This window comes from Aythya marila, assembly GCF_965140915.1.
Source record: "Aythya marila genome assembly, chromosome: W".
Taxonomy (NCBI): domain Eukaryota; kingdom Metazoa; phylum Chordata; class Aves; order Anseriformes; family Anatidae; genus Aythya; species Aythya marila.
In genome coordinates, this window is record NC_139081.1 from 1,737,753 (window position 1) to 1,752,593 (window position 14,841).

The 14,841-nt window shown below is 43.4% G+C and overlaps 1 protein-coding gene across 1 annotated transcript in view; it reads right to left on the bottom strand.

The window, feature by feature from the left end:
• The window catches only part of LOC309889411 (netrin receptor DCC-like), a gene marked incomplete at both ends in the record, with an annotated part of 358,394 nt that overhangs the window by 292,290 nt on the left and 51,263 nt on the right, over nt 1-14,841 (bottom strand). The gene's annotated exons all lie outside the window — the stretch shown is intronic.

A 14,841-nucleotide genomic window follows, 5' to 3' on the forward strand; every position in this document is an offset into this window, starting at 1 on the left:
GGTAGAGAAGCTCTAGGGCCGTGAGGTCAACAGCATTAAACCTTCTACGATCTCCTACAAAGACGAGGGCTACACGAAACCCTACCAAATGAGCCCAGCTTCTCTGGGTTTGGCCCACGAAGGCAACAGGTGAAAATCCTCAGCAACACCACGCTGGTGCACAGGCAGCTTTAATCCTCATTTGAAGCACGCAGGCATCCCGCAGATCAACTCGCCCGCGCCACGGCCAAGATAATCCTTCATTTGAGCTGCTTATCGGAGATCCACCCCGCTGTTTGGATAGGAGGATTTAGCTCTTAAGGGACTATTCTTCGAGATAGCGAGCCGCTCCCGATGGATGCTCAGCCTCCTCAGCTCTTTAACAAAGTGGAGCTGCTCAGAGCCTGGCACCAGCACAGCAGAACCACGCAGGATGAGGAGCACGGGGTGCCCGGCGTTGAGGGCAGCCTAAAAATGAGCCACTTCAGCAACCCACAGCTCTGCCCATGGAGAAACTTCAGCATAAAAGGCAGAATTTATTAAAAAAAAAAAAAAAAAAAAAAAAGAGTAAAGGCAAGAGTATTTCCACATCATAAAACATTCTTAATATTCATGGGGTAAAAACATGGAAAAATATAAAGGTACGAAGTCCAAATCCATCTCTTCCCCATAAAACGAGCTTCAAACTCAGCCCTACCTGTTCACATTTCCCTTTAAGATCTTCCAATCTTTTATCAAGTACTTCAATTTGAGGAATTCCCTGAAATGCAGTTGCCACCCAGCTTCTGCATCCTGAAACTTGACCAAATCCTGAGGGATTCAAGCAACCCATTCGGTTGTTTTTTCCCTCGTGCCCACCGATGTTTAATAACCAAGAGTGCTGCTTCTGAACGTCGAGCGGTGTCGTTCCGATGTTTTATGCCTTTGCCTAGAACAGCAAAATCCTAAGCACATCCATGAATTTCACTGAAATTCATATGCTGTTATTAAATGTTGACTTCTATGCAAATCACTACTTGTTGCCAAACAGTAAGCAAACGCATCAAAGAAGATCATTTAGAAAATCAGCTCCGAAGATGAAAAAGCCCTGGAAGAGCAGTTTTTAGGACTGGGCACTGAAGTTCCTGGTCTCAACAAACAGCCTTTATTTATTTGCACTGCGCTGCCAGGCAATTTGCTTCAAGCCTCTGCAGGAGCCTGTTTTGTCAGCTCTAAAATTAAAGCGATAATGGAAGTCCAGGCAAAGTAATTAAAGCTTTACATGAAGATTAATAATAAAAATACCTGCTCATTACCAACATCTAGATAGTACTTAGTAAGCTGTAGGGCCACATTTGAGGAGCATTTTCCCCAAACTGACCCAACTTTTCAGGTGCAATAGTTACAAGGAGACAATTTTGAAGTGCATTTGGTGTTTCAGCATGACATTAAAAATAAAATGAGGATGACCTTCCTCGGCCATGCTGCCTCGGTTAAATGCTTCCAGACATGGTGTGGTGCTGGGCTTCAGGTCTTCGGGCAGCTATGTTCATCAGATTTAAGTCCCTTGGGGCTTTAAACACCACCCGAGCACCATATGATGCTGATCAAATTGCATGTAGCCCCCTCCAAATCAATAGGAAAACGCAGTTTGGAGGGTAATTACTATACCTGAAGCATAATTACAACTCTATATCCCATATAAGGCACGTTTCCAGATATACATCGGGGTATTTTGAGTAAAAGTCAGCACGATTACTACAATAAACTGCTCCAAGGAACTGCTGGAGCCCTGACCTCAGCTGGCAACCTCCCTCATCCCACAGAGGAGACCTAGGCAACAGCATCGATCCCATTTCTGAAGGGTACCGCAGCAGGCTGGATTAAAATTTAACTACTCCCATTATCCCTAATCAATTAAGTCTTTAATCACGTAACGCTCGCTGTATGACATCCCAAATCAAGTCAAGGGAAGATCTGGAGGCAGGGGGCAAACGAGATTCTGACAAAGCACGGCCAGGAAGCAGTCGGTTAAAAATACATATCCCTTTGGGCCAGTGGCTCTGCAGTTTTGGCCCTGTTTTATGGCATTTCATCCATTTCCTATTGAGTTGGGCTCACGATTACTCTCATCTTATATTTACTATGTCCTTTCGTTGTCTTCGCTGCTCACTGATATTTCAAGTAGAGAGTTGAGCACGCAGAAAGCAGCAAAAAGTTGGATGGACCGTAAGTTATGGTTACAATCTCCTTCTGGTTGAGAAATATCTCACGCAGGCGCTGGAAGTTATTAGAAGAAACTTGTCATTAGCTTGTACAACATTAGTTATTTTAAGGCAGCCCGCGCCGATGACAATTTGAGCTATCGCGCTACAAAGCCTACACGGCGAGCAGCACGTTTTCACTAAACAAACTCATTATTTTGAGTGGCACCGTGCTTCCCTGCGCCTAACAAGCTCCATTTGATCACGCCAACAAAAAAACCTGAGCAGTGCTATCTGCCTCGTCAACGCTGACAGCTTAAGCTTCGGTTCAGCTTAGCTGCAAGCGGGGACCAAATTAAAAATTCTGCTGAAAACGAGCTTCTCCTTCCTCAGATGCTCATAAACTGATGGGTAAAGGAAGAGTTGTATATAAAATACCAAGCAGGTTGGTAAACTTGGAGGGAATAAGGAAGAGGGAAGCATTACTGTTCTGCATGAAGTATGTTCTGCCACTTTGAGGATGGTGTTTCCTCGCCCCAACTCTTACCTGGAAGAGGAATTCCTTCCTCTTGAAATGGGAAAGGAAATGTTTCGTTTGGTTCTGAGTTCTGCTCTTCTGGGTTTAAGTTGTTTTCTTTTGGGAACAGGAAATTAAGTGCACGCTACGTTGCTCGCGGAGCCAGCCAGAAGCCAGCTTCCTTCTCCCCAGGACCTGCACGTACATTTGATGCAAACAATCCCATTTTCACACGCATCCTTTGACAAGGAAAAGGTGTTTCACCTCTATACATCTGTTTTATTGTGATCTAACCCAAACCCTGGGTCAAATTCCCTACAGCCACACACAAACAAACCCCATGCTTCTGGGGATGCAAGCTCAAGAAACTCAGTACCCTTCCCAGGAAGGGATTTTAGCTCCATCTAAATTGTCCCACGTTGTTGTCCCATGCTGTCTGTGGTGCCTCCGTGCTGATATAAAATCTTTGTGTTTAATTGAATAAGGTAGGAGATATTTTAGCAGGGAGAGGGAACAGGATCCTTGCTTGTTACGGCCACCAAATTAAATTCCATTCCCAGTCACGCCATCACAATTTGTTTTGATTTCAAGTCAACGAGGCAACTATCTACCCTTACCCCACGAAAAGAGAGAACGTTTAGCAGAAGTGAGTGCAAAATGCAACCCAGAGGATTTATCACTCATCTACAAAGCCACGAGAGCAGAATTTGATCCTGATTCTCACCCCACAGAAGCTGGAAACGCTGCGGCCGTGCCAGTTCTTCCAGGCACCCCAGCCCATAGGGTTTTTTAAACACGCTTCTCCCCATTTTAAAACCCTGAGTTGTGTTTGCCAGTGAGGAGGAGTGCGGAGAACAAGATTGAGTAAACATCCTAATTGGTGTGATCGCATATTTTCCGCGTTGTGAGAAGTGACAGCGGTAATATTGACCGATCGCTGCCAGCTGACAGCAAAATGTCAAGGCAGCCTCGGAACAATATATTTCATAATGAACCAACTCTGAATACAAAGGCGAGCAGGGAAAAGCAGAAATCAAGTGCGAATGAGGGAGTATAAACACTTCTGATTAAGGGCCAATAGCACCAGCTGGAGCAGGCAGCCTAACAGGACTGCCAGAGCAGAGGGGTCAGCTCCACCGGTGACGGGCTTGGCAGCACAGCCTCGTTAACGGCGAGACGAAACCTCATTTGCTCCCAAATTTCTGAGGATGTTTCGCAGGCATCCGCAGCAAATTGGTGCTAGTGGATGAAATTGCATTTAGCCCCGATTTCCTGGCACCCGGCCCCAAACAAGCCCTGACCATGCCGATCGGGATCACTGTGGGCCAGCAAAGCGCACAGGAGAGTCTGAGGCTCGAAGGCAAAACTGAGGCAAGCAACACTGAAAGGACTGGGACAGCTTCCCAAAAAAGCCCTCCTGCAGGGGCTTCCCTCACCATATGCCACCCACCTCAAGAATTATTCTTCAGCAAGGAGGGAATAGCTGAACACCGAACTCTCCAGCTCCACTCCAAAGCAGAATTGTCAGCAATACCATTCCTATAATCACAGAATCACAGAATTTTCTAGGTTGGAAGAGACCTCAAGGTCATCGAGTCCAACCTCCAACCTAACGCTAACAGCCCTCCACTAAACCATATCCCTAAGCTCTATATCTAAATGTCTTTTGAAGACTTCCAGGGATGGTGACTCCACCACTTCCCTGGGCAGCCTGTTCCAGTGCCTCACAACCCTTTCAGTGAAGAAGTTCTTCCTAACATCTAACCTAAAACTCCCCTGGCTCAACTTAAGCCCATTCCCCCTCGTCCTGTCACCAGGCACGTGGGAGAACAGGCCAACCCCCACCTCGCTACAGCCTCCCTTGAGGTACCTAAAAAGAGCGATAAGGTCACCCCTGAGCCTCCTCTTCTCCAGGCTGAACAAGCCCAGCTCCCTCAGCCACTCCTCGTAGGACTTGTTCTCCAGGCCCCTCACCAGCTTCGTCGCCCTTCTCTGCACCCGCTCAAGCACCTCGATGTCCTTCTTGTAGCGAGGGGCCCAAAACTGAACACAGTACTCGAGGTGCGGCCTCACCAGAGCTGAGTACAGGGGGACGATCACCTCCCTAGCCCTGCTGGTGAAGGTGCTAGAGACCTACTTAAGTCTTCCTTAAGTAGGTCTCAGACAGCTAAAAATTTAAATGCATTAATATTTTGTATTATTTTATATTATTAACTTCACAAATATACCTGAATATATAATATACCTTCACCAATAATCTCATTTTAACATCAAATGCTTGACTTCTGGTCTCCAAAGGGCTCTCTCCAACACCCAACCTCCACAACTCTGCCTTGCATTTATGCTTCAGAGCTTAAAAACCCAGGCAGGGCTTTAACGAATGAGTATATCAGAATTAAAGGACTGTTTGCCAGTAAAGTGGTTGTGAACTAACAGCCAACTCTCTCCTCTTCTTCTTACTGCAATGCCAAATGAGGTAAAATTGGACTCCGCAGTCTCGGTGGAGATTTTCATCAGCTTTAATTTAGAACCTGAACCGCAGTCAATGGGCAGATCCTCAGCTGATAGCAACAGGGATGGCTCCACTGCATATCAATTCTTAAGGCAGTGGAGGTCTACAAATAAAAACAGATCGGGCTGTGATTACCTGAAGCACGCTGGCAAGCGTGGAGCAGATCCTGCCTCTGCAGCCCTCTCCCAGGACAAGCAGCCTGGCAGATGCTCAGGCTGCACAAGAGGAATTCTTTTTTTCCCCCAGATGTTATGGAAAACCTAAAGTTTGATGACCAATATTCATATTTCATGGTCTCTAACCTGGAAAGAGGCCACACCTGAGTGCTGCCAGGAGCCTACCTGCAATAAAACCCTTTGTGATGCTTCACTTTCTCTCCTTCATTCTTCCCCCTAGCCCACCTGCAAAGTTATTAACTTATTAATTTACTTGAAGGGTCCTGAAAAGTGCGAGATTCTCTTTTTAAGACATTTAAACATCAATTTTCCAGACCCTGATATTACACATAGCCACCTGTTTTCCAACGCTTTTTGAAATAAAAACCTGCAGAGCTCTAAGAAAAATTGCTCCCCCTATTTATAGCAGACCCGACTTGAGAAAAAACAAGTTCTGCCAGCATATAAAGCTGCTTTCCTTTTAAGTGCACATTCTCTCTATTAAAGGAATGAGTAAATAATTGGTGAACCAAGTCGGGGAATGACTGACTCCTGATTATAAAGGGTAATTTAAACTTCTTAGCACTTTTGTTTCATTCACTGAGAAGTCTATTAATGACTGGAATCAGCTGTGCATTATATTAAGGAAACAAGTGAGCAGCACCAACAGCATTAAATATATTTTTACACTTGTTGGCTCCATGTTTTCTCATTGGTACAGTTGTTCCTGCAGCCTCGTGAGGGAGATTTATGCTGGTGATTATTTGAATTTATCTCGAATCCTGGAAAAAAACAAGCAAGTCATGCAGCTGCACACAGACCCTTTCATAATAAGCCCTGTAGCTCTGTAAAGACATTCTCTTGGGCACAAAACCTTAGATTTCTAAGCTACTATTTGCATCCTCTTACCAAAAAGACTCGAACTGGAGGCTTGTTTGCTCTTACGAGCCTGGCAGAGCATCTGAGGAGCGCAGCAACTTATTCATCTCCTCCTAACAGTGGTAGAAAAGTTAGATCAGAAGCCTTCACTGCGAGCATTTCTAATGTAAAAATACTTCTGGATGAGCATTTGCAACTGGAAAGAGCTTCGTTGGGTATACTCTGGATTAAAACAGAGCTGGGGAAGCGAGGAAAATTGTACTGAGGGTAAAGACAGAAGCTGCCAGCGCTCTCCAAATCACTCCAAGCTGGTAGGGGGGGGAAAACACAGACAGAAAAACTTCACGCTGCTCACAGCAAAGCAAGGATCCAGGTTGCACTTGCCCGGAGGCAGACACAAGGGACAGAGACCGGGATAAGTGAGCTGAGCTGTTTTAATCAGGGCACTGAGATCAATTAATTGGAGTGAGGATTAAGGAAAAAAATGAATGTGTAATTTATTAGAGAGACAGTCTTGGTGGCTTAGTCTCCGGACAGGGAATTGAATGTCTTTCCACGTACTCCAGTGAGAGTCTTAAGTAACTCTGAATCGGTCAATAAATACCCATTTAAAAATAATAAATGGTGGTGCACAAGGAAGCCGTGCCCCCTGGCTACAGGGCTGCGAGTTCAAATACGAGCTTTTCCGCTGTGACACTGAACAACTCACTTATCCCCTATCCCCCACCTACCATAATTAAAACAGGGGAAAAAAAATCATTTACTCATTCTGTCCTCTTCTCCAACACACATTTAGACAGCAAGCTCTTCCAGGCAGGGACTCCCTCCCATGAATTACACACTTTGTAGGACCACAGACACTTCGGTTTGGGATGTGGATGCACAACCAGCGGCCTGAGCTGTGCTAGGGCAATGCACAGCCCTGCAGGATGGACTTGTTCTGTTGTTCCTTTCCTTTCCCCCCTTCACCAACTCCATAATCTCAGAGGAAAACCCCTGGATTTGCTATTACACTCTGAAACACAACAGAGTTTATATGGGTTTGAAAAAAGAAATTATAAATCAGCTCCTGCAGCTCAATGTACCTTTTCCTGAAAGGTCAGGGAGGTTTAGACTCTTGATTTTTGTCTTCTTTGCTAAATTACAGCAAAAAAACAGAGCTTAAGCATAAACCAAGAGATTATTAGAAAAGATATAAAAAAAATCAAACCTCTGAACTTCTGTTTGGTGTTTGTGTCCACACTCAAGCCACGTATAACATGGCCAGGTGATTTTTCTTGCTCTTTTTCCCCCCCTCAATCTATCTAAAGGCATCATACTGCATGCCCTGAATCCGAACAGCCCTCCACCACAGGAGGACTCAATTCCAGGCCTGAGCTTTGATTTCATCTGGAAATTAAACAAGCAGGTAGCAAAACATATTACAGGTAGCCAAATACATTATCAAGTGATGCATGGCCTTGCCCAGCTCCGCAGGCAAGCCTCGACACCGACAGCTCATTTGTATATAGCATTTAAAAGGATTAAGCAGCACGAAGGGATCCCACTTTGGAAACAGATTTGTTCTGTCTGGTCACCGGCACTCCAATCTCCTCGTTAAAAGGTTCAGCACATTTCTATTTGCTCCTCCATTTCTGGCCCTCTGCAAATATTATGAAATGGTTTAATGCCACGTGCGAGCTCCTAACGCTTTCTCTGCCTTCGCCGAGATAGTCTTTAATTAGTCAATAATTGCTTGAAGGCGCCAATTGATTGGCATTATAAACACAGGAAAATGAAAATGGCCCTTTTATTTCCGAGCTGTATTTAAGGTTTAGGAGGACGTTCGCAGCATATCATTAAGGAGAACGGAGCAAAGTAGCCTACAAAGCCCATTTAAGAAGCATGACTAAACACCACGCCACCCCGCCTGACTTTTCAGATCCGGGGAGTGACAAGCAGCAAATGAGGATTACGCACGTGCAGCTCCGAGAACCATCAAAATACCGCAGCCCTCCTCGTCTCACCCCATTCAGCACACCCTGACAGGCAGCTGCAAACGCTCAGCAGGTTTTCGGTGTCATTTCTGGAGAGATTTATGTTCTCCCCAGCTCCAGAAAGCTAGATGTTCATTTTATGAAAGCAGGAATACTTTTCATCTGCAGCTCCGTTGCTGCGAACGCATCCATCTCTTGTCGGAGCCTAACGAAAAACATTTTAAGCTGGTATTTCTGTCAGGCCACATTCATTTTTTTCCCCAACTCCCCTTTTCTTTTCTTTTTTTTTTTGCCTCCTGGGGAAAGCACAGCAGCTGAACAGCTCTTCCACTCATCACTGATAAGAGACACCCCCTGACATATTTAAACACCGAGATCTTGCTGCTCACTAGCATTCATTATTACTTCCAGGAGGCAGGTGCCCAAGTTTTAAACAGAAAGAAGGATTTACACAATTATCCGTCACACCTGCGGATAAAATATTTTGTACTCTGCTCAGGTTTAGATGCCTACCTATGAAAACCAACATCTTTATCGAGGAAAACCTTTGTTTGAAGTCAACTGCAATCTGTCCAGGCTTCAAGACTGATCAGGCAGGCAATTTCTGCCCAAAACCTCCACACAACACCTGAGAGGCTCCCACGGTTGTAAACCTGGAGTGGAAGGCTTGCAGAAGTAGGAATAATGTTGATTTTTATCCTCTCCCCCAGCCTAGATTAAATCATGAGCTGGAAACTGTTGCTCAGTGGTAGTTTAAGGAAGACAAAACAGAGGACGGATGCTGCACAGCACTGGTGATAGAAACATTTTTATACCGTGTTTACCTGTAAGCAATTCAGCTCCAAAGCAAGTCAATACCAATAAGAGGATATTGTTTAAATTCACACAGGCTCAGAGGCCAACAAGAAACCCATCAGCACACAGCTGGTATCACACAGCTCACTGACATACCACTACCTATATCCTTTATCTTCTTTTACATATTTTTTTTTTTAAGTATTGCATGTTAGACTGCAATATCATTCATTGAAACCCTCCAGAATAACTTAACAAGACCTTCCTAATGAGGACAATTAGCAATCCTACTGACAGCACAAGGCATCCTTTCACAAGGCAATGCTTGCACACCCCATGCAGGTATCAGACCTGTCTTGGGCTTGTTACCCCACACAGATCTTTTCCTACAAGCTGACCATGAAGGGAACTTCCCAGTAAGTTTACTTTTACCCAGCACATTTACTTTTACCCAGCACATTTACCTCCCAATTTTTACCAGAGGAAGGTTCCCTTGTCATAGCCACCTCAGTCATGTCCCCTTTGTCACATGTCAAGCCATCCCCTTTGTCATATATCGTATCACCTCAGTCATATCCCCTTTCATCACAACTAACACAATAAGTCACAGAAAAAAAAAAAAAAAAAAAAAAAAAAAAACACAGAATAAAAGCAGTTTCACATTATCTTGTGCCTTTACAAGCAGCACCAGGGCCCAGCCAACGTCCTCTCCCCTGCACATCTCATAGAGCAACAAGAAGGCTTTCCTTCATCAGGCTACAGCGAGGCATTAGGGAAATCAGAGAGCAGCATTTCAATTAAATTAGAAATGTTTCAGATTTGGGGAAGAAGCGGTGGTTTATTTTGTGATAAATTAATAAAACTAGCTAATGTTTTAAAATGGCTATCCTGCTCTTGGCCAGATTATTTCTAATGGGGTTTCTGTGATATGGCTGTGATGGGGTTATGTTGTTCGAATCCTTCAAGGTAACTCAGATGTCCTAAACACATTTTCTTAATTTCTTTCACCTACTATCTCCCAGTTTTACTATCTGGTAGGCACCATATGATAAAGACTGAGAGTCGGTCCTCTCTGTAATGAAGCCATCTCCTAGGTGGCTGTAACAAAAATTCAGAGTGAGAAAAATGTAATGACAATCTAATAAATAGAAAAGGATGAACGTGTTTTGCTTTCATCTCTAGCCAATAACATTTCTCACTTTCCCACACTAGCACATATCCTAATGAAATATCCCTCCTGGTTACAGTACCAAGTTTTGGCCTTGGAAGCCCACGTTCTCCTTCGAGATCTTCGGAGTGACCCCGTGCCAACCTCCGTGACCTTCGCGTGCTCCGGCTTCTCTCATCTCTCACACGACAATAATTCTCACTCTTCATCTTGCAGGAGGATTTTGCTGTTTAATCAGAGCCGCCTTGCAGAATTTTAATACGAGTCTCAATTCCCCGGTGGTTTATCGCTCGGCAGGATTGCTAGGCTGCATTCGTAGTGGGTACCACCGACTGTATACAGTTTTTAATTGAAAATCATTGTCACTGTTCTGCCTCTGTCCTCCTGTTTTTAAAGACCAAACTGAGCAAAGGGGCATAGCATAAACAAGGATTATGTCAGCATCCGCAGGGACTGCAGCTGTGCCAGCATGTTGACGGGAAGTCAAAAAGACCTATCTGGGGGAAAACAGCATTTGTGCACGAATAATTTCAATTTCTGTCTTTGAGCGTCTCAAAAGACTTCATCACTACCTCAGACCAACTCAAAAGACATTGCTGAGGCACAGATACCTTTTCTATTGCAATTTATACTCTCATATATTTGTACTTATACCCAGCATGTCAGAATAACCCAATGATAAATGAAACATGATTACACTTATTTTGTGGGAAGAACTGCAGCATGAACCAAAATTCCAGACCCTTAAAGGAACCAAGGACAATTGTACCTAAGTACATTTAAAAGCTGAAGTTGCACACACACACAAAAAAAAAAAAAAAAAGCCTCAAACTTTTTCTGTTCCTATAAACACTTGTTTGTAGGAACCTCACTTTCAAGCAGAGACACCCCATCACTGAGCAGTAAGGACAGAAGAGGAGTCTCGAGCATTTGGTTTAGCTTTATGCATTCCTTTTATCAGGTAAACACCTCCATGCGGCAAGTTTCCCACGTATTTCCAGGTAGGATTAATCACCCTTTCATCACATTTCTGATGATGGAGAAGCACAGGCACTGAATCAAAGCCAAAGTCAGATGAGACCAATCCCACCGCTACTGATTTAACCAAGGACTCGCAAAATACACCTGGTAGAATCAGGAACTAAATGCCCAGATTAGCAGCTACTCAGGCCACATTTTTTCTTTAAACTCTGGATTTCCTGAATTTCCTTTCTTTCTGAATTTCCTTTAAAGGAAATCTATACCTGAGAGGAAACTGAAACTGGGAAATCTACAGAGCTGCAGGGCTAACACGCCTCTAACACGGCACTTACATAGTGGTTGTTTCTCGAGCATCTTTTTGAGTCAAAGCTCCCCATCCTTGTTCAGTCCTCTTGTTTCCTTGTTCCGTCCCCAAATTAATTCTGAGCCGTAATTACTACCCCGTTTGTGCATCAATAATGACTTGGGTAAGTTGTAATTGATTGTCTGCACCAACCTGGGAGAGTGCAGCCCTTGGAGCCTGGGCTCCAGAAGATGAGTTAGGGATGCTTTTCTGCCTTCCTCTACGAACTGCTGAGTATGTGCAGCCTGAAGGGTTTCTTAAGGATTTAGCTCAAACAGTAAATATTAAATAAAGCTGTTGTAATGACAGTGCACATTAGGTAGTGAATCAGAAAACACAGCGATAGACACAAAGCTGTAAAACCCAGTTTTTAATGTCACCTTGTCAAGGAACTATCCGTGATGCTTCACCGACTGCTGTTCTCCTCTTTTTTTTTCCCTTGCTGTTTTAAAAGTATCAAGCGTTGTGTAATAAGAACAGAGTGAAAGGGATCATCCTTTAACTCGGGCTTGGCTCTGAGAACGGAGACACTATTTTAGGTTCGGCTACAAATTCCCCGCAAGATATTGGACAAGCTATTTACGTTTGCCATGGATCATCTTCCCCAGGCATGAAAGAGAGATCACGATGCTTTCACGTCTCAGTTTTTAAGCGGTGTGCAGCTCACTCATTCATGTCAACAACACCTGCTCTTTCTAAGGGGTTGGTACTGGTTTGGATTTGGATGCAGAGATGTATCCGATGCAAATTAACACGGGGTGCACAGTGATAGGTACTCACCAGCTCTTTTTTTGTAGCCCCTAAGTGGATGTATTTCAGGTGGTGTTTGTTTTCACATAGATGTTATCCTTCTAAAGTAAAATAAATACACTTCCTTTTATCTACACGGACAAATTTCACTTTGTGAATGCAAGCCTGGCCTCTGTAAAGAACATTTTTTGCAGTACACCTGTCTTTGAGCTGCCCACCTGTGGAAAAGGTGAGGTTTGGCTTCAAAACTCTTTAAAGAAAGCTAACGTAATAACTATGTTGTGAAATGCACTATTATTTTTTTTTTATACTTATTTTCTCCCACAATACGTGATGTATAAAACTTCTGGAAATGTTTGATTGCTAGGACACAACTTAAAATCGAGAGGAAATCTTCAACAGCAAATTTCGGTTTGGTTTTCCTGCAGAGGATGCCACTTGCACAAAGGACCTCATCTTTGGAAAATCAAAGGGCCTCATCTTTGGACCTCACTTAGAAATCCTTATCTAAATTCAACGGACATTATTAAACAGAAGGAGGGAGGGAAGGAAGGAAATTAAATGTTTTTCATGACTTGCGTTGGCTCAAAACCAACCGCTGATACAAGAGCTTTGGACCTTTTATAAAATTAAGATGGGATGGCAGGACTGATATGAGGCATGATGTGTTTTTCTTTCCCAAGAGAGACTCGACAAGCTGGGATTCCTGGAAGATGGACAACGGTGTGGGAGGATCCACTAAAAACCGATAAATTCGGAGCAGTTAAATAATGATTATTCGCCGTGTCACGAGCGCAAGAACCGAGAGGTCCCAGTGAAATAAATGCTGAATTATTTACATAAATAAACGGAGTAATTTGGATGTGCAATGCATAATTAAATTCTGGAACTCTAGGATGTTACGGAGCCAAACGGTTCAGAAGGAGATGAGATGAATACAGAGGGAAGATGTGGTGATGCTACTGAACATGACAGAGATGGAAAGCAGCATTTAGCACTCCCCATGTGCCAACTGGCAAGGGTGGGAGGACACAGCAATCCAAGACCATCCTAAATTTGTTTCTTCTTTAATTGTCCAGTGCTTCCAGCTCTAGGAAAGAAGCTACCTAGACAGTTGTTGTGTTTGTTTTTTTTAATCCAATTAAATTTCTGGCCTTCTTACAGCCATCTTCAACTTACAGCTGACTATAAAACAAGTAATGATTTACTTTCCCTTCCACTTTTATTACCAGCATTCGTAAGGCGGAGACATGTATCTGGCTCACTGGATGTATTTTTTCTGGAAATTACAGCAACCAAAAAGGACCAGATTGACTCTGCTGGACCTCAGATTTGGTTTCTTATAACTGCGTTTCAATGCAAGGCAAACAGCTGCAGAAATAGCATTCCCAACATTACATCCCCAACACTACATCCCCAATAACATCCCCAACAAGCTGTAACAAGGGGAGACCCAAATTCCACCTCCAAATGCACCAGCCACGCATTTCATTTTTGTTATTCACTGCCCAAAAAGAGAAAAAAGATCTGTGATTTTCTCCTAAAGAAGAGGAGGTCCAGATAAAGCAAAAGTTAATAAGAATTTTCCAAGCCTACAGCCTTAAATCTCAACATTGGAGCAAATTTCACACAGCAACTTCAGTCTGTACTACTTTAGAAAGAATGACCGTATGGAGAACTGCAACTTCCTAATTTTTAATATGAATATTCTACCCCAAAAACTATTAAAGTACATCTCAAACAAATAGGAAGAAGAAATGAATGAGGAAAGCATGTCATTTCGCAGAATTAGTGCAGATAAGCTCAGTTTAAAATCAGTGATTGATACCAAAGCCCAACGGTGGCTAACACAAATAATATAAGAGGCAAAGACAGTGTTTGCATCAGCACAAATATCAACTATTATTACCAAAAAAACCCACATTACTAGTGTGGAGAGGTTCATCTCGATGTACTCATTGAGAAGGTGGAGTATTTGCCAGTAGGACTGCTCAAACAGTAGGGTACACTGTCAGCAAATTGTGGCTCTTCACTGATTTATCGTCCGCTCTGTCGCAACCTACATCAGAGAAGTAAAAACTTGAGTCGACTTCTTGACAGCAAAGGACAAGATGACTGACTACCAGTTGGTATCTTTAAACACAGCGAGCCACGGCAGAAAAAATAAAGCAACAGAGTTGTTGAGGTGAATTCATCCCCTACTCCCAGGGCTTTGGAGTGCTGAAAGTTTTATAGCGGGGAGATATCCTAAATCTAGGGAAGCACTGACTCGCTGCCTGAGATTTATCTCCGTGAGATTTCTCGCTAAACCTAAAGCTGTCCGGTTTGATAATTCACTCCCTTGGATTCTTGAACTCTTCCACGTTTCGGATTTTTAGAAACTACGGCTGTGCCTCACAATTTATGAAGGAGGTTGGGTATGAGTTGAAATGATGCGGAGGGAAAAAAAAAAAAAAAAAGAAAAAAAAAAAAAGAAGATGTTGGAAAGAATTACTGCTAAAAAACTAAATTGACTTGGAAACCTTACAGATGTTGTGAATTCTGCTGCAGCCAATATGATTTTGCTTGAGGAACTCGATTTCCACATCGCCCTCAATACAGCT